General features: G+C 34.7%; 1 protein-coding gene and 1 long non-coding RNA gene across 3 annotated transcripts in view; one reads left to right on the forward strand and one right to left on the reverse strand.

Moving 5' to 3' along the window:
- The first annotated feature begins 8,588 nt into the window (after window positions 1-8,588).
- The window catches only part of LOC143230826 (nuclear hormone receptor family member nhr-91-like), a 58,839-nt gene continuing 40,197 nt past the window's right edge, over window positions 8,589-27,230 (forward strand). Inside the window, exon 1 of one of the 2 annotated variants that reach the window (XM_076465037.1) lies at window positions 8,589-8,823. The gene's annotated coding sequence lies outside the window, so the exon portion shown is untranslated. Of the gene's footprint in view, window positions 8,824-13,211; window positions 13,524-27,230 lie in introns of those variants that run through there. The other variant, XM_076465038.1, reaches the window with a different exon arrangement.
- Window positions 24,620-27,095, reverse strand: LOC143230827 (uncharacterized). Its single transcript, XR_013016641.1, has 2 exons — window positions 26,946-27,095; window positions 24,620-25,045 (listed from the first exon to the last, which is right to left on the reverse strand). It is a non-coding gene; the product is annotated as an uncharacterized LOC143230827 (long non-coding RNA).

Genomic DNA, 27,230 nt, shown 5'->3' on the forward strand with positions numbered 1-27,230 from the left:
CTACCACACATAACCCAAGGAACAAATTGTCGCTCCTAGAACCACATCTTAAAATGTGAAGAATATGTTCTTATCGTGCGAATTCGAAGCCGGGTTGCCAGTTTTGAAACCCAACATTTTACTCAGGGCCACTCAGGGCTTTGTTTCTTTTCTCTTGAAAACAATGTTTTATGTTTTTCGCTCAGCTGCTAATAATGGAAGTATTTTAACCAGGTTTGTTTGTACCTCATAATTTTATTTAATCTTGTTAGGAATGGGGCATTTAAATTTGCTTTGCAACGAAACAAAGTAAACAGTTTAATTAACTAAATGCCTAGCGTAATTCTGCTTAGATGATAAAATAGCGATAAACAAATGACAATAACATTTTTTAATTACATTACCTCAGAGTTACTATGAACTATGATATCTTAAGTATTACAAATTACAGTAACCTTATTAACAGCACAAAACTAAGTGACTAAGTTGTTCATTAACTTTAGCAAAGCTGCACAACTAGATAACTGCACTGTATCCACCACAGAGAATCGAACTCAGACTTTAGCATAACCAGTGATAAAATAAATGCAATATCAAATTTATAAACATTCGGTTATCTCGATAACTATCATGTTAAGCAATTGAAATTTAATAATCTTGAGAGTTAAATTAAATAGTCCAGAAACAATGTTTAACTTAAGTGACACTTCTTTCTAGGGAAAAATAAAAACTAGAGAAATTCGTAGAAATCGATGAACTGTACGAGTTAACTGGAAACCTCATTATTCTTGAATATTTAGTCCATTCTAAATGTGTAAGGATAACTGATATAATTAGAAGGCTACAACTCCTTAACACTTGACCACAAAATGACAGCCTGCAACGAGTGCAGCTAATCTACCGAGATCATACAATCGTTTTAAACCAAATAACCCATCAAGAACAGATAATTATTTTATACCACAGTCTAGTTAACCCTTCGAGACTGGTTAACCTCTTTAATCCAGGTAATTCTTTTTGAACAAATAAATGAGCCTTCGTAATTTTTGAAATCATATCCTTTGAGCATGGTTATCCAACGTTTATTTTGGTGTTAGTTCAAAAGCAGATATATTTTAGGTAGATATTAAAGTACAGGGTAAACTAAATGTGAAATTTATGAGAATGTTTCTCATGTTGGACATGTTTTAATACCTCCCATTCACACACACACGGACTTAATCAACAATATTTTTGTACCTTTATTTAACTTCTTTTTTTAATTACTTGTAATGAGTTACCAAAGGTGTAGACATATCTGTTCTAGCATAGTAAGCCATGAATATTTTAATTCTATTTCATTTAAAACTTAACAATTGTATGAGCACAAGCCTATTATTCGATTTCATAAGCAGTTGCAAATATTTACTCTTTTCTACGACTACTATAGCTCATCATATTCATAAACATTCTTTCATAATTCCGAAGGTATCGGATACAGTAAAAATGACAGTGGTAATTAGTTTGTGTAATTTACCTATGCAATATATAATTAGTTATGTATATATATATATATTAGACTAACTTAATAAATCATATTTTTTTGCCAACGTGTAACTTGTAGAGCTTTATCTATGTTAAAAGTGTAACATGATGTCAGAACTTTTCTTTCTGCAGTATTTTATCTAACTCAAGTGACATTGAAAAATGGATCAGATATGTCCTCCAACAAACTTGTCGTTTCAAGGTAACGTTTCTGAAAACGTAACATGACTTCTGGCAATATGAGTTGCAAACAAAGAAACTCAGACAGTATAGAAAATAGAGGTCAAACGGTGGGAAATGACAGTAACTTTAGAAAGAATACTCACCCCCAATGTTAATATACAGTTCAGGAATATCGCAAGTGTCTAAATGCGGACAAGAACGTTACAACAACCAAAAATTGTAATGAGTTTGATGGTATTTGCAGAAAGAGATGTACCAATGTGTACATACAATTATAGGTTACTTTATTGATGATAGCTGGTGTGTAGGATCTCTTTTGACCGGTTCTTCTGGTTCTGATACAAGTCAGTGAGTTTTAATTCCGTAAAATGTAAACTTTATAAATCATTACTACAACGTCTATAAATACGTACAAAAGATAAGACGCGAAGATTAGAAAGTTAACCAAACGTCAAGTTATGTTAACTAACTTCTTATGGTGAGTCATGATGTGTTAGTGGTAAATGTGTAATCCAGTGTAAAATAAAGGGCAAAATGTATAGCTTTATTTCATTATTTTAGCTATTGAATGAGATTCAGTTTCAGGGTTTCCGACCTGTTATAAGTTAGGATTGGCTATGAGCCGCATTACCACTTGCCACAGTATTGTGAAAGGTCACATAATGAATTGCTACAGAATGAATGAAGAACCACATAAGTATTTGTTAGAGTACGAATAACGTTTCACATAATTACTTGATATAGGGTTATAAAGAGCACATAACGGCTTGCTACAGTATTAATGAAGAACCACATAATTACTTATTTACATAATTACGTGTTACATGGTTATGAAGCAACTGTTAAAGAATAAAGTTGCATAGAAGGTCATTTCATAATAGTGTAGATGATAACATTCAACCAGTTGTAGAATCACTACAGAATATCGCTGTTGATCGAAGAAAAATCTTGTAAAACGAATTGCAAAGAAAAGTTCATGTGATCACAAAAACTGGTGAAAGCTCAGAATGGGTTATTTTCACAGTCACCTGAAGAGAAATATAATTTGTCAAAAATTTGTATAGGCTGAGTCAAACTAAAAGGAAAAAAAGATAAAGAGAGAGAATGATCATAGGTTGGAGTTGATTCGTAACAGATATTTAGAGAGAAAATTTCAAATCCACGTTCTACTTTCTTTGATCATATATTTGATGGTAATTTTATTATGCTAAATAAACCAAACATGGACGTTATTGAAAACATTCAAAATTCTATGTGCAAGCAAGCCTTGGAACATTTCTTAGCTATGGTTAGTAATCTTGCTAAGTTTATCAAAACATTTTCTGCAACAGCAGCTATTTAAAAAAATAAAGATAGGTGATTATGAAATTGTGTTTATGATGCAGCAATCAAAAACTAGAAGGGTTAGTTACAGCGGTACGTGCATTAAAGTGTTACGACCCTAATAAATCAGTAACGTTATCATCGGATAGATCTACAGTGAGAAAAGGAACAGTGGATAACCTTTTACATCCATAGTTTAATACAGTCTTTAGACTGTTCATAAGCCTATATGATTGTTATTCCAGTGTTGATTTGCTCATAATTATTATTATTTCTATTTCCTTGGTGATTTTCTGTTGCTACTCCTATATTTATTATTGGTGTTTATTTTGTTATAACCATTATTCTCGTTCTGCTTGTAGATACATTAACACCAAGATTTCAACATGTTTGCATTGAGTATCTTCAACGTCTCAATTTGTTGTAACTTTAATCTTGCCAAAAATTATTCCAGCGCGTTATTATTATACGTTAGTCTTAACAATGATTATTCATATGTGCGCTTTTTTTATTTGTATCTATGACAAAACTACTCATGCTATATACCGCCGTCCTTGAATTTGAACTACTGGCTAGAGGAAAGACAGTCTTTCAGCAGTACCCTACAACGATAAGAGATTGACATTCACTTTTATAATGTACCTACAGCTTAAAGTGCTGCTAATGTTTTGCGGCATTGTACGAATCCGAAACCACCTTGCCAGTTTCGTGATCACACGGCCAATCTGCACTCAACTCGCTTTTGTGCATTACTAAATATACATACCATTCCCATTATTATATTTAATCATTTACTTCATTATTGTTAACTTTATTATATTAAGAAACTACTAAAGTTTTTCGCCAAGTCTACATATTTTGAGCTATGCTGAACCTTTGAGGACCAACTGTAAGCTGTATTCAACTACAAATAATGCTTGACAGAGCTTTCAAAACGTATGCAGAACACGTTCATGAAAAGAAAGACCATAGGTGGCGCTATGGTGTGACCTAAAAATGGTGTTTGCTTATCATATGACGTCACTAAAAATGCGGTGCAAGTTTGATGTAGGAGCCAATTCTTTCACTCATCGATTTAAAGAATTCTGATAACTACACCGTGTTAACAGTTGAGCAAGAAAACCTACTGCCGTTACGTATTGCACGTTACTTTATCTGATTTCTGTCTGTCTTTTTCTACCTATTCTGAAGTCTATTGTTTAAAATTTAAATAAACAGAGGACATGCTGAAAATTACATGACTTTCGTTGATTCTACTCGAATTGAAGTTTTTAAGATGAAGGCCCGGAAATGGCCAAGCGTGTTAAGACTTTCGACTCGTAATCTGAGGGTCACGGGTTCAAATCCTGGTCGCGCCAAACATACTCGCCCTTTTAGCCGTGAGTACGTTATAATGTGACGGTCAATCCCACTATTCGTTGGTAAAAGAGTAGCCCAAGAGTTGGCGGTGGGTGGTGATGACTAGCTTCCTTCCCTCTAGTCTTACACTGCTAAATTAGGGACGGCTAGCGCAGATAGCCCTCAAGTAGCTTTGCGCGAAATTCAAAACAAACAAAACAAATCTTAAGATGAAACAAAAATTACTATATTTGAAGGTCGATTTGCAACGCCACCTACATTCGTTATTTCCTAGCAAATCTCTAGGTTCTATGGTTTTCCAACCTTATATACGTTTTTACCAAAATGAACCAAACTTTAACATACGCTATGAATATAGGTTTTTCCGTCGAAAATTCTCACTTAATATACGTAGCTCATATTGATATAAATCAGTTTGTATGTGTACAGTTTACAATACTATGAAACACCAATAAGTACTTTATTTCTCTATTATCTTATATTTCCCATTCTACATATTATTTATGACCTTTTCGGTCCACTCGCAATCTCATTTGTTCAGCTTATTCATGTCATACCTTTGATTTTGGCAAAATTTTAAAATATTCCTGCCTTACTCGCTTAAATTAGAGTAATCACCTCAGTACATTGACTACTTTGTCTTTTCAAAAGTAATGTTATTGCTGTTTTCTTTGACGGAACCTAATAAGACATGGTTAGCTGTTAATGGCAAATTTAAATACAAAATACACGTGTCGCTGACTATTCTGCGCATACCGGTTGTATCACTGTGTTTGATAAAGTTCTCCAGTAGTTTAGCATAAGATTGAGGACTTATAACGCTAAAACTCGGAGATCAATTCTTGTAACGACACAGTGCAAATAGCTCATTGTGCAGCTTTGCACTAAGACAAAACAAACAACGAAATAAAAACAAATCGAATTGAATTTGTTCCAACAACGTTCAATGAAACCTTTTTTTACCAAATGTATCTTTCCCTCACTTCATATCTTCTAACTTTATCATTGTCATTTCATGTTTGCATTAACTGGCACCTTTCTAACAATGGGAATTTTATATTCGACCAGAAAAACCGGGTCACGTGATCATGACTTCAGGTACCGAACAGAAATCCAAACCACAAACTCCACACAGAATTTGGTTACAGCTTTCGTCTTTGTTTTCCTTCTAAAAAAAAACAAAAAAACAGAGAAATTGTTTGAAACACCTCAATAACTTACCACTATTATAAGATTTTCTGTTTCATTAGATTAACCAGTAAGTTATTTTTTTTATCAAAATACAACGGTAACCTCACTCTCAGTGCCAGCCTCAGAAGTACAAGGCCACAAGAAGCAGGGTAATCAGATAACAAACACAATCTATTACTTAGGCTGGGCACTAACGAGTTGTTTAAGATACCCAGTCTCCCACTAACCCCATTTTATTTTATAAAGCCTAATGTTACGTGTCAGATTTTTACTTAAGGGGATAAACTGCTATGATAGCTAAATGAATAAATATTTATTTGAAATAGCGCAAGGTCCCAAGAAGTCGTTCCTGTTCTTGTAACTACCACTGCTCGCTCACTCTACCAGATGATTACAGTCTAACAACAAAAAGGAAAAACAAACACATCCCTCTTAAAATTTATACTGATTTTGATAATCATTACATTTTATTGGACCTAGCAAGTCCTGGTAAAATTCTGTTATAATACTAAATGCGCTTCCGCACGCTCCCCGAAAGTTTTCTGTTTCAAGAGTAAATAAAACCAAAATTAAGAGCAACAAATATTTTTATTTATTTCTTTTGAAGATTTTACGTCATGCTGGGTCGCATCCTACAGAGTAGATAATTCTTCTCGTCATTCATGACATGCTCACGTTTTACTGACCTCATAACAATACAAATTGCAACAGTAAACGTTCCTTGTGTGACGTCATTTTTGTGTTTACTGACTGACTGACAGACAAGATAATACACTATTGTAAAGTGGTGTGAGTGACTAAAACAGATATCACCTATAAGGGGACTTCGGCCACTTTTCGAGGAAATGTTGACTGAAATAAGTGTTTTTTGTTCCCATTATACTAATTTGATACTTCTATGGATAGGTATTCTATAAATATTCTACAAGTATTTTTGTTTATTCCAATCGTGTTCAGCTACATTAAATTTGACGTTAATTGATGTAAGTATCACATAAATTTTTAATGAGAAATTATCTATTCTGTAAATATTTTAATGGTATATCTATTTTAAACTCCAGTATTAAATCATAATTCAAAGTCACGAACACAACAACCACGACCTTCTAGACACCGGCAGACCCGTTGTCAGGTTTTAATAATGCCGCTTCAGTTAAACCATACGACATATTTAATAAGAAATATTTATATCATTACAATGTTTAATGTATTGTAATTCGGTTCAACAACTAATATAATCCGTTACGTACAGAGTATTATTTATAATTCCACTGACTGTTACTTCTGCTGAGAGATATTTTTCAAAGTTGAAAATCATTAAATCTTTTTTTTTAAATTTTGCACAAAGTTACATGAGAGCTATCTGCACTAGCCGTCCCTAATTTAGCAGTGTAAAACTAGAGGGAAGGCAGCTAGTCATCACCACCCACCGCCAACTCTTGGGCTATTCTTTTACCAACGAATAGTGGGATTGATCGTAACATTATAACGCCCCTATAGGTGCAAGGAGGCGCGGGGCCTTTGAAAAGTTAGACCCAGCCTTTTGAGTGTGTGCGCTGAAAGAGCGATCATGTTTGGTGTGATTGGGATTCGAACCCGTAACCCTCAGGTTAACCCTGAGATTGTTCATTTAAAAGAAGTGTTTTAAAAAGTTGGCTCACTCTCTTGAAAAAGGGGGATTAATATAAGAAGGTTAGATTTGCAAAACTCTGTCGAAAGATTTGTAATAAGAGCAGTTAAAAAGGTATTGTACTTTAATAACTATAGGGGGATAAATGTGAATGCAAAACCGACATCTGTAAGTATGTAAGAGAAATTGTACAACATTGCGCCAGATTTCTATATTGAAAAAAAAAAGGACTACAATTTACTACCTTTCGGGTGGCCCAGAATGATATAACGACGGCCCCGGTTGTTATATGCACCAGCTGAATTTTAAACCATTAGAATATATGCAATTGCGGACATTTCTTTATTTTTTTGGATGTGTGGTGACAGATGAAGGTGAATTGACTAAGTAAAGTTACGTATTGATGACGTGAATATTCCGCCAACTATACACCTGTGTGCATATGAAGTGAAACAATTTGTTTGAAACGTATCTGGGAGAGAAGTTATTGTATCTGCTGGTTTGGAATACTGCTTCCGAAGGAAGCCTAATTTTGGACACGATGTTATCGTCACTATTTGTGTACACATAAGCCTATACGTCTCAGCTCACCCTACAATCAAGCCTATGTTTCGAATCACATAATGATGTCAAATTTTATCTGAAGATAAAGTTACACTAGTTTTATTAACAATATCGATGTATAAAACTCTTCTACGTGAAAATTTGGTATTGCAACACATGCATCATATTGACCTACATTAAGTTTAGCCGATCGTTTACTCTGTTAAACTAAAGAGACAAGCAGGTGAAAGCTTTAAAGATAATTTTGTTTTTCAACCTTGAATACCGAGTTTTTCCTTTTTTTTTTTTTAATTTTTGTAGAAAAATAGTATTTACAAAGTCACTATTTGTGATAGTCAAAGCACTCTCGTGACTATGTAGGCATCGCTTAGAAATAAAACTGAATTAAATTGGTATCAGTATAATATTTTTGAGCAGGTGACTGGCAAGAAGAAAAAAAGTCGTCATATCGTGGCTTGACACTTGTTGCCACGAATCAGAGATGTGTTTCAAAAGTTACCCTTTGTTGAGAACGTTGAGGACTATCGTTTCAAATATGAACAGATTGTAAAGGCTTGAGTCGAATATTCTGTGGCCATTCGAGAGCACGAGATACGGTGGCTGACCTCACATCAGAGACAGGTAGAGAAATAAGCCTATTGTACAAAGTAGGTCATTATTCTCCTACATCGCTGTAAGCCAACGATCGCGGATGGATAGAAATTTGGGGCAGCAGGGCAGCGACTTCATCTCTGCAACGCTTGCCGAAAGTAAAGTGAAATTCATGTAGTCAATGCTCCAAAACTAAACTTTTATTGGCCATGACCGAGACAGACCCAGATCAAGGGACGACGTTTTAGAGACTCGAGTTGTCGTCTCGTGTAGTTGTTCAGAATCAGTCCACAAGTTTACTCTTCTCATCTGAAGCTCTGTCAGGATTTCACGGGCTCTGTGTTTTTACCTGCATGTCCCCTGCTTCTGAAAGACATATTAGGCGGGAATTGCTTCAATGTACCTCAGCGGTACTCAAATGTTTTCAGCCTGGATTGCTCCTGTTTCTCAAACCTGATGTTGTAAAATGTGTGTCTGATGTAAGTAAAACCAAAATTATTATTTTAACGTTACTTCTAATAGTAGAAGACTGATTCACACAATTAATACAAAGTACAAGTCGCTCTTTTTTGTGACAGTTTATCCAGTTCATCACGTTGGAAGAGATAATTCTTATTTGAAATTCTCTCTGACACTTTAAGATTACATTTTTTGGCATTAAAGTTTTCACCTATACCGTGTTTATGTCTTAACTTGCAAATCTTATACATTTTAAAAGTTGTTATTACACAACCACTACAGCAAAATCATAGCAGTATTGTTAAAAGGTACTAAGTTATTAAAATTTATAATTTGCTGTTATGCTTTTAAAAATAATTAAAAATCAGTTGATAGTTTATTTATAAATGCTAAATCAAATCCAAGAGTAAAATAATCACTAATTTTTTACTAGTTGCAACATGAAATAGAGTTTAGGTGTAAAAACAGGAACTTTTACAAGTTCATGAATTATAGAAAAGTCTAAATGAACGGAAATTATACAAATTAATCACACTGTTGGTAGCTCGGTGTTATTTAAATATAGTGACACTTTATGTCTATTGTCCTTTCTTCAGTTGTGTTTGAAATCTAGTTGCGAAATCTGATTATCAACAGTTTACTAACTTTGAATAAGATTATTATGGTAATCCTCCAGACTATAAACGTCCACTCTTCTAGATAACATGGTAATAGTGCATCAAACAGCACTGATGCTGAAACAACTTTTGTATTGAGAGGAAGGAGGCTCTAAACCATTAAACAAAAGTGAAACAAGTTAACTACAAGTGAAACTAATTATCTTGCAGCTTTAAAAATAATAACAATAATAAATATATTCCGTGCATGGTGTGAACATCGCTGTTGGTGAAAGTTAACTGTAATATCGCTATTTTACTACCTCATTTAAGAAACTTAGAACGATGTGTGGAAAAGTTTGTGCATTTTACCATTTGATATTAGTTTGTTACGAGAGTTATTCCTTTAAATTATTCCTTAAAGAAATACTTAAAATAATGATACAGTTACTGCAGTGATCGTGTGAAAAAATTCTGTGTGCAGTTAAATTATCATATTTTAAATAAGGAATAATTTCGGATGAATATTATAAAAACGTTAGCATGTGCGTAAACTGGTAACATAAACAAAAACTTTGATGGAACCAAATAGTTCACTTATAGATTTATTTGTTTGTTTGTTTTTGAATTTCGCACAAAGCTGCACGAGGGCTATCTGTGCTAGCCGTTCCTAATTTAGCAGTGTAACTAACACTAGTGGGAAGGCAGCTAGTCATCACCACCCACTGCCAACTCTTGGGCTACTCTTTTACCAAAGAATAGTGGAATTGACCGTAACATTATAACGTCTCCACGACTGAAAGGGCGAGCATGTTTGATGCGACGGGGATTCGAACCCGCGACCCTCAGATTAAGAGTCGAGCGTCTTAACCACCTGGCCGTGACGGGCCTGATTTATAGAAATCTGATTTACTGTGAATTGAACTTAATAGCTTTTCTTAATATTGGACGCGAATGTTTGGTGTGACTGGGTATTATGTAGTTAATGATGTATATAAATAGGTTTAGGGTGTTACTGGATGTTTTGACATATAGTGTTAAAATAATCTCGTAATATTACTTCGTTTTACGAAACAATTTGCTGAATTTCTCAATCTCACTTTGTATAGTTGTCTCTAATGTTAAATTTTATCTTCCCGATTGCAGATACAGCTCTTCCATTTTATCTTCCCAATTGCAGAATGTAATCAACTGGATAACAAAAAGTTATCGGCAAGTGTATTGTTAAAAATAGTTAAAGGTGAAAAAAAAACTAATTATAAACTACATTAACTTCACCTATTTTTAAACAGAATATTTATTTATCTGCAATTCATAAGGCGCTTTATTTTGTTAGTTTTATTCACCACTAATTACATACATTTTTGTGGTTATTAATGGTGAGTAAATGATCGTAAGTCAAAACCAAACAAACTCTTTACCCTTCAACACTATACGAGGCTTTTTATATTCTTCTGCCTCGTTCTTCCAAACAGCACTGATGAGCTAGTTCTGAGTTCCATGAAACTAGCCTGTTGAACTGAAGTGAAGAATAGCTTAGGCCTTCATTTCACCCTTCCAGCTGACTCCTCACGTTCTGATGAGCCAAAGATATTCACAAATAAATAAAAATCCCATGTCAGTTTATGAGCGTCATACAATTAATAAGCTTAAATAAATAAGCTAAATTTAAGAACTATCTAGCCACAACCTTAGCTAATACATCTAATACTGGTTTGACTAGTCTCTGTAACAATAGCTTTTGTTAATGTAACTTTCATTTCGTTTTGTTTTTAGCACATTACTATTTTCTACTATTTTTAACTTTAATTATGATTAATTATTGGGCGCTGGTTATAATACCGTTGTTGACATATTGTCAGATTTAAATACTTTGTGTGTATTTGTTTGTTGTACTATCTCCCGTGAGTAAATTTTGTAAATATGTTTCAGTTTTATAACCTGTTAAAACTCCTACCTTTTACATAAAGTATAGATTATTATAATATAACATCTCTTGAGGAAGTAGTAATCCGTATTAGATTCAGGTTATTCGCTAATATTACATTATCACTGAATATTTTCGTATGCCCCATAGTTTGCGTGATTTAAATATGTCACTGTTTTGGAGCTGATGACATATTTCAGATTCAGATTCTTATATTTATTTCAAGTCTGATCCTATAACAGTGAAACTAAGGTATTTTACATCGATTTTGAGATAGTTAGCTAATGGTTGTGTTTTTGATACATTTGAATTGTGAACATTTTGATGCGTATTTTAAAATTCAAAATGCCTCTTAATAATTGGCTTTTTTCTTCGTAAATTTTGTAACATTTCGTTTCTCCAGGTTACTATGGAAGCTCTGATTGTGACCCATAACATTTTTCGGATGATCACATTTTTATACAGTTCTAGCTGTGATCTTTAGATGCACCTCAGCTTAGTTTAATAGAAACTAGTCTTTCCTAAAGAAGTGATTATACTGAAATCAATGAGCTATGCACTTACACACAGAAGAATTCTTTCTTTATCTATTTATAATGTGACACGCGTTTGACCTAGGACCTGTTATGTAGGAATACGTAGAACTTCCTATACGATTAACGTTTACCTTCTGTGTCCACGAAGCATACAGGTTATCCCACGATGAAAGAGCATACTTTCAATACGGCACGAACCATAAATCTGGGATTATAACGTCTGGTGTGGTACACTTATTACTACCTAGAGCTTAAGCATTACTCTAAATTGGACTTCTAGATGATAAAAGTAAAAAATATTAATAGTTATAATTCACTTTCGTAATCTAATTCAAGCCATAACTGTTGTTCCTCAAGAAAATTAATGACATTTATAACTCCTAGGTCACTACAACATACTTTGCATCCCAACCTGCTTCGTGAATTTTGGTAATGAGCGAAAGGCCTTGTCGGCACTGAATATGGTAGATGTAGGTTGACACATTCTTCTTAGGTTTCAGTCATGGATTCTTAGAAATCCTATACGACTAACCTTTCCAGACACCTTACCGTGACCCTAAATCGTACACATTATTCCATGAACAAAATGCATGCTCTCAGATTGACGTGGTCAACAAAGCCAAGGTCAGACTTTGTGACGGACATAGACACCAGTATCTAGAACTTCCTCTACGAGTGACATTCTCACATACCATATGATTACCATGAATCTATAGATCATTACACGACGAAAAAACAATACTTTCTATTATTTTTTCTGTTACTTGCTATTCAGCGAGGCTGGGGTCAAGGTGTGTGTCTGAACATAGGTTTCAACATAAAGTGTGTCAGTGCTGAAAACAGAAAGGTTATGCATTTTTTCTAAGTAATCGAGCTACGTCAAAGTGCTTCTAACGTTTACCCTTTACCATTTATTTCCTGCTTCATTCTTATTTCTTTTACTTTTGGTCTTTTTGTATATTGGGAACGATTAGTGAATTGTTTGAAACTCATATTTAGCATATCTTTTAAATGCGATTGTTACACAGAAAGATTTTATTATTTTTTACAGAAATATTATTTCATGTTAGCTTTGAACATTTATTGTAAATTATGTCTCCGATTGACCTAATCAATATACGATACTATCAGCGGTATCTAGCAACTACTTTCAAATGACAAGGCCCGAATCTTAAATTATTTGAAAACAGGGTTCTGCTTATAGTTTGAGCGGAAACGTCGTTGCCTCACGATCACCAAACAGATCACTCCGCCCACTTGGAAACCACCGTGACCTTGGCACAAATATGTACACCACAGGCTCCAGTAGGTCGAATAGTGTTGCTTTTATGAAAGCGGGTTGCAACTTTCATTTTATATCCACCTCATGTGATAAAACACGCCGTATCTGCTTGTCTTTCTTCGACATGTGTACGTTCGCTCCGTATTTTCAACTTCGACCAACGCCAGCGCTTCTCGTGTGGTGGTTTTCCACAAAGAAAAATTATCCTTGAGAAAAAAAAAAAGAAAGAAAAAAGACCGAAACATACAGAACGACGTTCTTCAGTGTAACTAGACTAGCGATATCTTTAAAGTAACCAAAATAATTGTGTGGTTAGCCTCGCGGAAGTAAAAGTAATATGTTTTACAATTCGTGGGAGTGAACTTGTGACAGGTGAAAGGTAAGCTTGTTTTGTTTGTTTGTTGTTAAGGGCAAAGCTAGACGGTGGACTGACTGTGTCTACCGCGGGCCTGAAACCTAAAACCAGAGTTTTAGCGTTATAAACTCTCAAACTTAGTCATCGGAAGATAATAAATATAAAGATTTTTATTTGCAAATACATATTAAAAACTTATTATTAGTGTTATATTACAACTATGTTATGTGCAATGACGGAAATTAACACGATAACTTCAAGACACTTTGTTCTTTATCCAAAGCTAATAAACTGAAAAGCTGTAACATGTGAATATGGCGGACATTCAACTTGAAAATGTTCAAATATTGATTCAAAGAGACACACGACATTCATAAAAGGACATTCAATGAGAAGAAGAAAAGTGCTCAGAGAAACGGGAGGGCGCAGGTTTGCCCTCTAGTTAGAGCTCTCGATTTCGGAACTGACAAGCCGGTTTCAAATACAAGTAATACAATAAAATATTCCTCTGTGGGTGCATTATAAGAGTGAAAAATTCAAGTACTGAAACAAGTATTAAATATCCATTTAAAAAACTTATATCGATTTTTGCATAACAAAACACTCGTAAAGTATGTTAACTAGCTACATGCCCGGAAAAATTATATCTCGTTATTATTTATATTTCATGTACACTTTTCATTAACACATTAATTATATAAATATCAACGAATACACTCGAAGTTAATTTGCGAAAGGATAATAAGATATATGATTTCATAAGTCACGATTTCAAAATATTCTACCTTCAGAATTATTTGATATTCAACTTCTTATATGTAGTAACTAAAAATGCTTCAGTAACACGATTAATTTATGATTCATTTACAAACAGAGGATGCATTTCAGTTTTTCTGATACTCGACTTTTTACTCTTTTATTTTTGAAAGAGTTTCACTGAAGTACACCTACCATGTTTAAATGTTCTGAATTTTGCATCACAAATGTTTAAGAAGCACGTTTATGACTTTGTCGATGCTCGACCTTGAGCTCTTTAAAACTCTTGAGTTATACATCACAAATGCTTACAGAAATACACCTGTACTTTTACTGTATTTTGACTGTGAATACATCAAACGTCTTGAACAACATATCACACATGTTTGCTGACGTACATTTGTCATACCGCTATGTCTTTGGTTTAAAGATAAAAGAGTGGTTTGTTTTTTTCGGGCCTTTTTATCATCCTAACGTACAAATAATATGCAGGATGGTTATAAAGGAAATATTACATTTAATGTTTTATTTTTAAAATCCTGGACGATGGTTTTATCACAGAAGGTGTACAGTATGCTTTCCGCGTTCGCAATCAGCAACTGATGAAACTGCTACAACCATCATCAGATGTGGATGGCGTTTTTCAATCCTCTCGATGCCCGCATATTGGCGCATCGTTTTTAAACAAAATAACTAATCTCTTGTCGTTGAAAGAGAAGAAGCAAAATTAATACTAGCTTGCAAATAAAAACGTGTAACTGTGAGCATCATACAGTTAGAAAAGAAAAAGCATCCTGTCCTAGCGCGTTTTGAACATTGAAAACATCTGTTTATCATTTACGATTTTCTTCTGGTATAAGTTACTTTTTTACTCTGTTTTATTATTTCGATTATGCAGTATGGTATATAGTTTTGGAAAGGAAAAAACAAAGGAAGCGTATTATGCCCAAGCTTTCCCAAACAAAACCTATGATTCTCATTGTCTCTGGTAGGGTTTAGTTTGCTTAGGATGAATTATTTTCTAGGTGTCATTATTTTAAGCATTGTGTTTTATTCATTAAATATATAATCACCTGCTATTAACTGCTCTAATTACGATGTTACAGATATTTATTCCCGCACAAAATATATTATTCGTAATATTAGATATTTTGCCATACAAGTTTTATAACGTCTGAATTTCTTCGTCGCTTTGCCTTAGTCTTGCTTTTGACTAATTTCTAGCCAGCTTTATTTATCGTGTGTTGTTTGCACGAACCATCTATTTAAAGTAATTTCTTACCCTTCCTACTGGTTAGTACGTGAAGTGTTTAGATAGTAATCAACATTCTGGTTCCGAAAGCAGAACATAAAACTAGCTTTATATATTATTAGAATGGAAACTCGATCGTTGTTGGTTTCGGACCATGATTAGATTAAAATAAATACAAGTTGGTACTGGGTGTCAGTATATATTTGTATACTCTAATGTACCTTCATATAGACGCATATAATACCTTGTACCTTATCATATGATATCAATTTTGGGTCAGTCAGTTAAGTGGTTTACAATTTAAATAAGATGTAATTTTTTATGTGACTATACAAACATCTATGACGCAACGCTAATGTTGGCATTCAAGTCGGTAGTGAAATCAAATCCTTTTTACCCATTAGACGGTTGGCAACAAGCCAAATAGGTCAGCGCGATGTGCAGGACGCAGTAGAGGCTAACGACCTCACCTCGACATTACACACGTTCTTGAATGTATAGAAATGATATAAAGTTTAAATGTTAAGCACCTACAAAATACAGTTCACAAATTATAACATCGTATACCGTGGTAAAGTTATCACTCTCACAGGTGCGTAGTTTAGAACGGTAAACGATTCTTTTGTAGTTTGCGTTTCGTTGTTTTTTATTCGTACCTGCATAGTGTCTTCGCTAGTTAGTTTTTTGCAAGGTGAAGACTCTTTCTTCATTTGTTTTCCCAAATTAAAAAACAAACAAAAAACGTGTAGCTCAGTTGCCAAAATTTGTTTTGTTTGAATTTCGCGCAAAGCTACTCGAGGGCTATCTGCGCTAGCCGTCCCTAATTTAGCAGTGTAAGACTAGAGTGAATACAACTAGTCATCACCACCAACCGTCAACTCTTGGACTACTCATTTACCAACAGATAGTGGGATTGACCGTCACTTTGTAACGTCCCCACGGCTGAAAAGGCAAGTATGTTTGGTGTGATAGAGATTCGAACCCGCGATCCTCAGATTACGAATCGAGTGCCTTAACCACCTGGCCATGCCGAGCCAGTTGCAAAGGAAATGAAACTGAAACCATTGTAGGTGTCCAACAGAGCGTGCGTAAAACCAAAACTGAATTATGCGGTCACCATGCGTTTCGGTTTTGTTGGACGCGCTCTACTTTATTGAAATTCAAATAGTTTGATAACAGAATTAAACTTAAAAAGCATATTCACTGCTACAGTCTTTTATATAAATTTAATGACACATGATTTCTCTCCAAAGAACTGGAGTATCTGGAAAGATACGATTAGACAGAAGAAATTGATTAGTTAGTTAGGCTCAGCGTTAAGCCTGGAAGCTTACGACGATAAAAATCGGTTAACAACAACCAAACTGAACTAACCGGCGCTAACGTGTATAAAATATACTCGCATTATCTTTTATTTTATTTTCGGTAATGACGTAGATAGCAGAAGCCAATATAGGCGGAAGGTAAAACAATATTTTCGTACCTTAATTCAAGACTTCATGGCTTATCACAGAGAATTCATACACACACGTACTGAAAATGGTTAAAACTGTGAATGATTTTACTTACTCAGTGTGCGGGGACGGTCATTTTAACTAAGGCTTGTTAGGTACACCTGTTTACTCATTTATCTAATGAAATGTCAGTGAAGAGCAGTTAGTGACATGACTAAATATCTATTATTTTTGCTATGAAGTCTATGACTTGCTATGTTCGCCACTGACGTCAGGCAAGTTCTTTACAAAACCTTCCTCCGAAATACGTAGGCTCGGCATGGCCAGGTGATTAAGGCACTTGATTCGTAATTCGCGGGTTCGAATCCCCCTCACACCAAACATGCTCGCCCTTTCAGCCGTGGGGGTGTTATAATCTTACGATCAATCCCAATATTTGTTGGTAAAAATGTAGCTCAACAGTTGGCGGTGAGTGGTGATGACTAGCTGCCTTCCCTCTAGTCTTGCACCGCTAAATTAGAGACGGCTAACGCAGATAGCTCTTGCGTAGCTTTGCGCGAAATGCAAAACAAAACAAACCGAAATACGTTACGTGAAATTCCGTGATTAGGGTGTTCAATTCTCAATCTCCAGGTCACAGGATTGAAGCTCGTTACCGAACACGCTACTTCAGCCGTAGGATTGTTGTAATATAACAATATTAGTTGGTAAAGAGTGTTATTGATTAATTGTCTCATCTTGTCCATCATTCCAAAATTACGGATGGGTTGTGAAGTTTGCCGTCGAATAGCTTTGCGCTAAAATTCATCAAACAAAAAACAAATTTCAATAATCACTGCTTTAAACAGCCTTGAGTGAAGCCTCCTAACACCAGTGCCTCATTTTACAAGGACGAGATACAACATACTGTACGCATATTGCGTACTTTGTTACCACAGGGTTTGTGAGACGTTGTGGAAATAATTTCGTGATGACAAGAAATCCACCTATCTGTAGGTGTAAGTGTTTCTCCTTAAAATGTATAATATTTTGAATTAAAAACTGATAACCTAAGACAAAATCAGCATCTGTAAACAACAGAAAATACCGCCTTGCAAGAAACTATGTTTTTGTTTACGTCCCGCATTTGTTCTAAGTAGGTCAAGAATTGAGGACATTTCCATTTTCACAAGTTCACGTTAGGGAGTAAGGAGTATGAAACCGTAACATATATCTTTGCTTTCTGGTATAAGGTCAAAGCTCACACAGTAGACAAGTTTTAAAAAGATACTCGTTGAAAACAGGGTAATTCTCAGTAGCTTGATATTATATTAAAATAGGTTGAAACTCATGTAGTTAATATTAAGGTCCGAGAAAATTACCTACTTAGATTAAAAATAAAAAATAACAAGGCAACGAGAATGGAGGAGTAAATATACCGTTCTTGTTAATTAAAATGCATTGTTTTATTAGTTAATGTTATCGTGCTTAACAATATCTTTCATTGTTATCTCACGAGTTAAGCAAGCATTAAAAATATGGCCGACAAAAGTAGACAGAAAAAAAAAAAAAGTAAAAATTATCCATTTTAAAGCATTAATGTACGCCATCAAACTGTTAGATTTGATTCCAATCCAATACGTAGTATCAAAGTTAGATTTAATGGAAACGAACTGAGAAATGGAGATACTAGACTAAAGCTAATGTTTTGGGATAACAGTATAGAAATAATGACAGTATAATTAAAAGTACGTATGGAACACATCTAATCAACAGTCGTGTCTGTCTCTGTATACATTCAAAAGAAACAACCAAAAAATAACACATTCTCTTAAAGTTGCTCAAAGTCATAGAAGACTAGGCAATGTGAAAATTATTATAAATCACGAGACGTGTTTGACACAAGAGCCTCAAAAATAAAGTGTGATTGTTGTTAAGCCTAAGCTACACAATAAGCTATTGATGCTCTGGCTAATGTAGGTTTCGAAACCAGATTTTGGCCCTCAGAGTTCCTATCGAGTTATCGAAGGGCCAAAGAGAAGGCAAAGAGCCAGGTGTACAAAGAATCAGTGCAAATTCGTTCAGAAATGAAACTAACGCACACTACTTACTCTGTTATAACGCCACAAATTATATGAGATTTGGTTGGTTGTTAAGTGAAAAGTTGCATAATGGGGTATCTTTGTTTTGCTCATCACATTTGTCAAAACCCGATTACTTTTAGTGTTGTAGGTACGCAAAATTACTCTTAAAACACTTTGGGTTGGGGTGTATGATAAGATACTGCTTAACACACACATTTTTTACAGAAATGAGGGATAAATGTGTACCTTAACATAAGAAAGTTTAAAATGTGAGTAGAAACATTGGTTAACGCCTCACAAAACAGCCTTTCTAAAATAGAACAAAGACATTTTTTTTTCTAATTAAGAACTGAGATTGAGCCGAAATACTATTGTAAACCAATATATTAAAGTACATGAATTATTTACTTTTTTAATTTTCTCTTCTGATCTGTTTGAATAGTTTGCTTTGGTTAGCATTTGCTGAGAATCGCTATATAACAATGAATAGATACGCTTTAATGAAAACCTAGGAATAAATATATGTACTATTGGTTAAGATTTGAGCTGTAAATGGATCTGCTGCAAAAACTGGTTGTATGAGTAAAACGCAATAGAGAATTTGGATTATATTGGCTTGTGTTTTTAAAATGAGCTAATTTAACACGTTTCATTTGAAACACATGCGTGTATGTTTATATACAAATGTAATAATATATATACATATGTTTAGAAATTTTAAAGTCATTATAACAGTAAGCAAAACTTTCAGATGAATTATGTTTTTTTACAAAACCATATTGTTTGTTTGTAGTTAAACACAAAGCTGCATAATTGGCTATCTGTGTTCTGCTCACCACGGGTTTCCAAACCTGGTTTCTAATGTTGTATGTCCAGGGTCCTGCCGCTGTGCCACTGGGGGCTTATAAGACACAAATTCATGAATTAGGTATTTATGTTTAGTAATTAAGTCAAGAATTAGTGCTTGTATAAATAGTTGTAGTATTAAATATGATAATGCATTTCCAATTTGCGAACTTGCGTCGTATCAGCAAAAATGATTGTTTCGATATATAATTTCCTTCACTAAAATTCCGATTTTTGTTGTTGCTATCGTACACGAATGGATAAGCGATTTTTGTTTTGTTTTGATAATCCTCTGTAAGCAATGTTTTTAACGATTAGTCTGAATCACGTGAGGCAAAACAGGCGGAAAATCTACATAGAAATCTACTAATTAAAATTGCACATGTTTACTTGGCGCTCGAATTATTGAAGCTACAGAACCAAAAATATCGAATTACTGAGCAAATAAACTGTAAAGCATTCTATTGCATTATAGAACCATATACAGTTTCAAATTCGTAACGTGGGTAAGGTTATGCTAAGGAAACTAGCCAACCGGGTTTGGATGTCTTCACGTTCAACATTTTTCACCGTGAAGAGTACTCCAAGAGAAAGAGAGGAGAAAGTTTTGCTCAGTAAACATTTAATATGGATATCAAAGCCAATTTCTTGTTGGTTTTTATTACAACCATACATCTGATTATTGTTAAACAGTGAATAATAGATGTTCTAATATTGTGTAAATGTTTCTTTTTTTAACATTCCATCAGCCTATACATTTTAAATTTTAAAAAGTGACATAGCAAATTAGGTAACAATTTTAATACGTGGTGGAAAGTGTGGTTCCGTTTAAGAAAGGGTGATTTTGGCAAAATGAAATATTTCTCTATAGGTAATATATATATATATATATATATTTGTACAGTTTGAAGATACTGAACAAACCAGTATCACATAGTTTTTGAATTATAAGCAAGGCAAGTTCTAAAACGAAATTAACATGTATATACATCTGAGTGTGTGTTCCCTGGCGGGTCATAAGTAAGTTTGTTGACTTTCAATGCTAAATTCTGGTAATAGATTCCCTGTGGTGGACATTCTGCAGATAGTCTGTTGTGTAGCTTTGCATTAGAACAACCAACGTATTTATTTCCACGTGACGATTCATAGTAAATAATTTGCAGTATAAAATACTATTTATATTTTTATATTATACCTTTTTATCCATACATATGTGCGTGTGTGTCTGTCTGTCCCACTGGGCCAGAAATAAGTTTACGGAATTAAAGAAACCAAAATCCGGGTTTCAGTTCTCTTTAGTAAATAATGCCCAGATAGCTTATTGTGTAGCTATTCGCCATTACCAACAAACAAATTACACATATCAGTCAAGAATTTTAACATATTTTCTTTCTTAACTGTACGTTAGTTTTGTTTAGCTTAAACCCAGAAGCGCATGATTGAGAAAGATATTGTTTGTTTGAAACATTCTGGGGGGCTCGGCATGGCCAGGTGGTTAGGGCTCTCGACTCGTAATCTGAGGGTCACGGGTTTGAATCCCAGTAACACCAAACATGCTCGCTCTTTCAGCCGCGGGGGCTTTATAATGTGAAGGTCAATCCCACTATTCGTTGCTAAGAGAGTAGCCCAAGAGTTGGCGGTGGGTGGTGATGACTAGCTGCCTTCCCTCTAGTCTTACACTGCTAAATTAGGGACGGCTAGCACAGATAGCCCTCGAGTAGCTTTGTGCGAAATTTCAAAACAAACAAACAAACAAAAACAAATTCTGTTTGTAGGTGATGAACAAACAATGTGTTCTGTTATGATGAATCGCATCATGTCATAATAGAAGTTTCTAATACCACAAAAGGACAAAAAACAATCATTAGACAGCCATATAAGTACACAAAAACAACATGGTTCTTCCTGACTAGGACGTTTAATATTAATGTTCATTACAACTAAACTCCGCTCTCTTATTATTATGATCTTATTTATCAGTGAATAGTGAATTATTCGTGCAATCTAGACCCACAAAAAACATTTAGAGGGTAGTTGCGTTCAAATCCTAAGTTTTAGCAGGTAAGACAATTCAAAGAGGGAATATGCAGTTTAAAAGAAAACAAGTCATACATTTCATCCATCGCCAACTCTTGGGCTACTCTTTGAGCAACGAATAGTGGGATTGACTGTAACATTATAACGCCCCCACGGCTGAAAGGGCGAGCATGTTTGGTGCGATGGTGATGCGAACCTGCGACCATCAGATTACGAGTCGAACGCCTTAACCACCTGGCCATGCCGGGCCTCCCCTGCATTTGAATATTCTAAAAAGTCAGAACATACAAGACGTATGCAACATCCCAGTTTCTATTTGAATATGGTGACGAACTAGCATACATGCACCATACGAGTTAATGAGGAATTTTGAAGAACAGCTGCAACGGTACTTTTACTGGTTTATTAACGTTTGATGCGGTAATTTTGAAGTGTAATGTTATGTGCCACAGTTTAAACAAATACAGAATTGTGTTTGGTTCCCGACAAAGATCAACTCGTAGGTGTAGATTTGTGCTAAATGTAAACTTTGTTAGATATATAAATATGAAGTTTTGTATGCAACATTAAAAATGAATAAAACCAGACAAACATAATATTATAAGGAATAAATTTGACCTTATTCAGGAACAGGTAACCTTTATGCATCGAAATGATGCTCATTTCACGTGATATCTAGAATTGTGATAAGACTGTATTTACGTACATAAGATAATAAAATCTGCGATTTTGTCAAGTGGCAGGGGTATAGATCACAGTGACGAAACACAAGTCGATAGCACTTAATAACAAGCAAGGTGATGTCATATATTGATATTTGTACAGATAATGTTGTTTTATGGTGAAATTGACATGGGTAATCTCAAAAGTCATTAGATCTACAATCGTGTTTTTATATGCTGAATTATGCATACACACATATACACAGTTTGTAATATGCTGAGTTGGCTAAACCCTCATTAAAAATCGCTTTTTTTTTGTCAATCATCTATGGACACTCCTCGTGACCTGAACCTTTCATGGTAAGAAATAACAATGATTATTAGGCCTAACTACCTGATCGATTTAGTAATTCTGTAGAATTTAGGTTATGAGTTGATCATATATCATTTTTAAGGTTGTTTGAACTGATTGTGTTGTCTCTTCTGGAAAGCATCCAGAGAACTCTTCCGTTGTTGATACAGTCAGTTATTTTCGAAGTATCAGGACAAAGTTTTTTGTTTTTTTTTTCTATATCCAAGGTTTTGTGCACATCTGTACATGCGCTTTCCCGCACAGCCGAGGTCAATGACCGATCACATCTCACAGTGTAGCTCACTACGCAGTAGTTGCTTCAATGGAAACCATCGCAACTTAGTTCTTAGGCTCGACTTTCGTTTGGGTTGATATCTTTTGAACTATATACCTAACACTTTTAGATTTAATTCTAAAGAAATAGGGCAGCATAAAAAAAACTCATATTAAACTGTAACTGTGTCACGGTGGATTAAAAAAAATGCATTAAACCTCGTGAAAGGACAACTCACGCAGAGCTGGTTTTTTAGAGTAGGTATTGGTCTCTGTTTATACCACGATAAAAAAAATACATCATTAAATTCATAAATCCAGCACAGCGTTTTTCGTCACTTCTGTTTCATAAGGTAAGGTTTTTTTTGATGTAATATCTAACGCTTTCTCTCTGTAATTTTTTTAAGTTAAGCTCCTTTTTAACACTAAATGTTTAATTACAACTATCTTGTTAAAAATATAGCTTTAAAGCAGAAAAAATACAGTTGTGATGTATTTGTAATTTCTAAGGCAGAAAAACTTTGTCAAGATTAGCTTAATGAGTAGATTTCTGTTTAAGTCACGAGAACTCATTGAATAGTAAAGGTGAACAATGTTGTAATAAATAGCGATATTTCATTGTATGTATATATATATAGATATGCAGATGTAGAAACTCAGAGCAAAACGTAGAAATTAGACGTAACTCACTATTGAATAGTTTGTATATTTCCAAATAAATGTACGCACAGTTGTGTTGGTTATACATTTAAAATAACCTGGAATAAGATAGAAAACAATCCATGAAGTGGTTCACAATCCGCTAATAACTGAAGTCGTGGAGGAAGTAAATAAAAACAACTTGAAAGGTTCAGATTAACACTTCCCATATTCTCACAAACCTGATCACTAAACGTGTAAATTAAAGTCATATTGTTTTGTTTTTTTTAAGTTTTACTCTTATTTACCGCCGGTAAATTTCGCCTCGTTTGTTTTATAGGTTGGTTGAAGAGTAGCTTCCGGGTTGTGAAGAGAGAGTCAACTTACCCATTTTATACAAGTTTAATACCAGTCACCAGCTTACCAACTGTATACAAATTTGTTGAAGATTATATTAATAGTTACAGAACAAGTTGGTTTTAGCAGCGTTTGGGTCTTGTTTCGTTTAAATCATGTTCATGAGGTTTAACATTTCGGTGTTGGTGTTTCTCTGAACGTATACGTATATTTCGCGCGTGTAATTATGGGCAGAATTAACCAGTCTCACTTAGCTCTTAATGTTTGCTACCTATGTCGTTTAACCACGTAGTTCAAAGTTCACTTTCTTATTTATTAGTGTTTGTTAACTATGTTTGTTGACCATAAGGTTCAAAGTTCACTTCCTCTATTAACGACTTCAAGAATTAGCGGCAAGATCCATGCGTGAGTAGTAACATTAATGCTCTTTATTAAAACCAATAAGTTGTCATCAAAAATGTAAAGGATAAAGTACGTCAGGATCATACGGAAAACAATGATTAACAATTATATCTATTCTTTGTATGTAATTTTGTAAGCATGTTTGTTATGCCTTGGAATAGCTTCAATTAGAACATCAGAACCTCATCAAAGTGATATAAGGAATCACTCTCTCTATAAACAACGTTGATGGATGAGTTATTACGAATTCCGACCATTAAGACCGTGTTAGTTACCCACCGCTAGCTTTTCAGACCACCCTCTCATTTATTGACCTAGCTTGCGGGCGACAGCCTTTGCGTGACGTCAGGCCCACTGGCCCACAGCCCGCAGCAGGACAGGTTGGGCCAGTCCGTGGTTCCATTCGACTGCATATTACAGTTTCCGCGTTTCTTATCTTCCATTTCTACTAGCCTGTTAAAGAAAAACAAAAAGTACATATACGGTATTTTTCTGCAAGGTAAACATGATTACATCTTGTTGAGGAGTACAATTGTTATATAGTGTGACCTAATTTTAATGAAAAACTTTCGTGTGTGTTAATTGTAGAAGAGTTAGAGGGTTGAAGAACATATCTAAACAAGATCGTTTTCCCATAACACGTATTGCGTTGGGTCGATTTCATTGTAAGTGTCCTGAGATCGTGAGGTTCCTCTTACTAGTAAAGTAAGGATTTGCCACGTATCTACGTTGATTTGGTCATCGCGTAAAAAATAAAGATACAATCGCAACTTTTCGGAATGTTTTATTCTTCTGAAATATGCGAATTAATCCTGACATAATAATCAAAACAAAAAGAAAATTCTCCTCTGAAACGTTTTACTGAACAACTGGGAACTTGCTTGATGTTCAGTAATAAAAATAACTACAATTATGACATTCAATTATTCTATACTATTCGATTTTCTCTTTATTAAATAATCATCTAAAAACATTTCCTATAAAAGTCGTATAATTTATTATTTTTTGACAAAGTCGATGACTTAAATGAGGATTATGTTTTTCTCCTGGTGTCATTTGCATAAATTTAAGAACTAGCAACTTTGCTCAAACGATGCCTAATTTACGAAAACCAAGAACTGCTTATCATTAATATTGGGCCCGGCATGGCCAGGTAAGTTAAGGCGTTCGACTCGTAATCTGAGGGTTGCGGGTTCGAATCCCCGTCGCACTAAACATGCTCGCTCTTTCAGCCACGGGGGCGTTATAATGTGACGGTCAATCCCACTATTCGTTGCTAAAAGAGTAGCCCAAGAGTTGGTGGTGGGTGATGTGTAGCTGCCTTCCTTCTAGTCTTACACTGCTAAATTAGGGACGGCTAGCGCAGATAGTCCTCGAGTAGCTTTGCGCGAAATTCAAAAAACAAACAAACAAAAACAAATAAACATTAATATTAGCTGAAATCAACTCTAGAATACATTTCTACAAGTTGTACCGACCTAAATGCCAATGTATGAACATCGGAACATTGGTACACAATATACATTTTGCTTCCACTAGCTTTTGTGTTTCTTCTTCTTTTTCTTATGAACATTAATTTCGTTTCAATTCAAGTTTCAGAACTTCGTATAACGAAGTACAACACTTATGAGTCACAGTAATACGCTTGATGCTTCCGTTTCCGAAACCCTGGGGTCATTGAACTTTGAGCTATAAAAGTAAGCGATGACAAAAAGTCCTTATAACGTAGAGCTGCTCACTAGCAGAACTAGATGAACGGGTTTAAGAGGGTGAAAGTTAAATAGTTATTTGTTAGGGTAGTAGGATTTTAGCCCCAAGGTTTTCCTTAAATAACTAAACTTCTTTCGTTCTGGTTCTTTCAATTGGTTTTAACAGTTTGAATGTAAGGCCTACACATTTAAAATCATTATGGTGAATATATAAGATAAACCTGCCACCCTCACTTTGTCCCACGTCACATGATGTACAGCAACGTTTATACATCAACTAGTCAACAGGAGGCAGGCACATCGGTTATTGATCTCATTGCCACAGGCACTCTTTACAAACACTACAGGGACACTCAGGGACTCAGTGTGTAAAATAAAACAAAACCTGATGGAACTGCATCCTGCTTTTTATATATATAAACAAATAATGAACCTCATAAAGCGTGTATTGTAATCTAAGTGATTTGATGTTTACAACTCAAGTTTCATTAGTCCTATAAGTTTTTAAATAAAGTGAAATGATAACGTATTAGTATCACAATGAGGCAGAATTAACACTCATTGTCTATATATTCAAACGTGAAATGAAAGGGGGTTGAAACACAAATATAATTACTTAAAAAATTGAAACAAGGACCACTCACCTATAAAACATTTGTTGTTCTTCATTTTCTGGTGATAAGGATTTCGTTTGACATAATGTTTCGAACGAGAAGAGATAAAGCCGAACGCGTCTGTACTTCATTCACTACCCGGAAACTTGCTATCGGTAGAGGTGGTTGAACTCATCGTCCCAGTTTCGCGAAGAGAAAGGATTGTCATTAAAAGGCATGAGCAACCCCAGTTTCTAGAAGTGTATCCAGTTTTTGACGTCGTGTAACTGCTGAAGTAAAACTGGAACAACGCCTTTCTCACGCTATTTAGATAAT

This window comes from Tachypleus tridentatus, chromosome 10, assembly GCF_004210375.1.
Source record: "Tachypleus tridentatus isolate NWPU-2018 chromosome 10, ASM421037v1, whole genome shotgun sequence".
In the NCBI taxonomy this organism is placed as follows: Eukaryota; Metazoa; Arthropoda; class Merostomata; order Xiphosura; family Limulidae; genus Tachypleus; species Tachypleus tridentatus.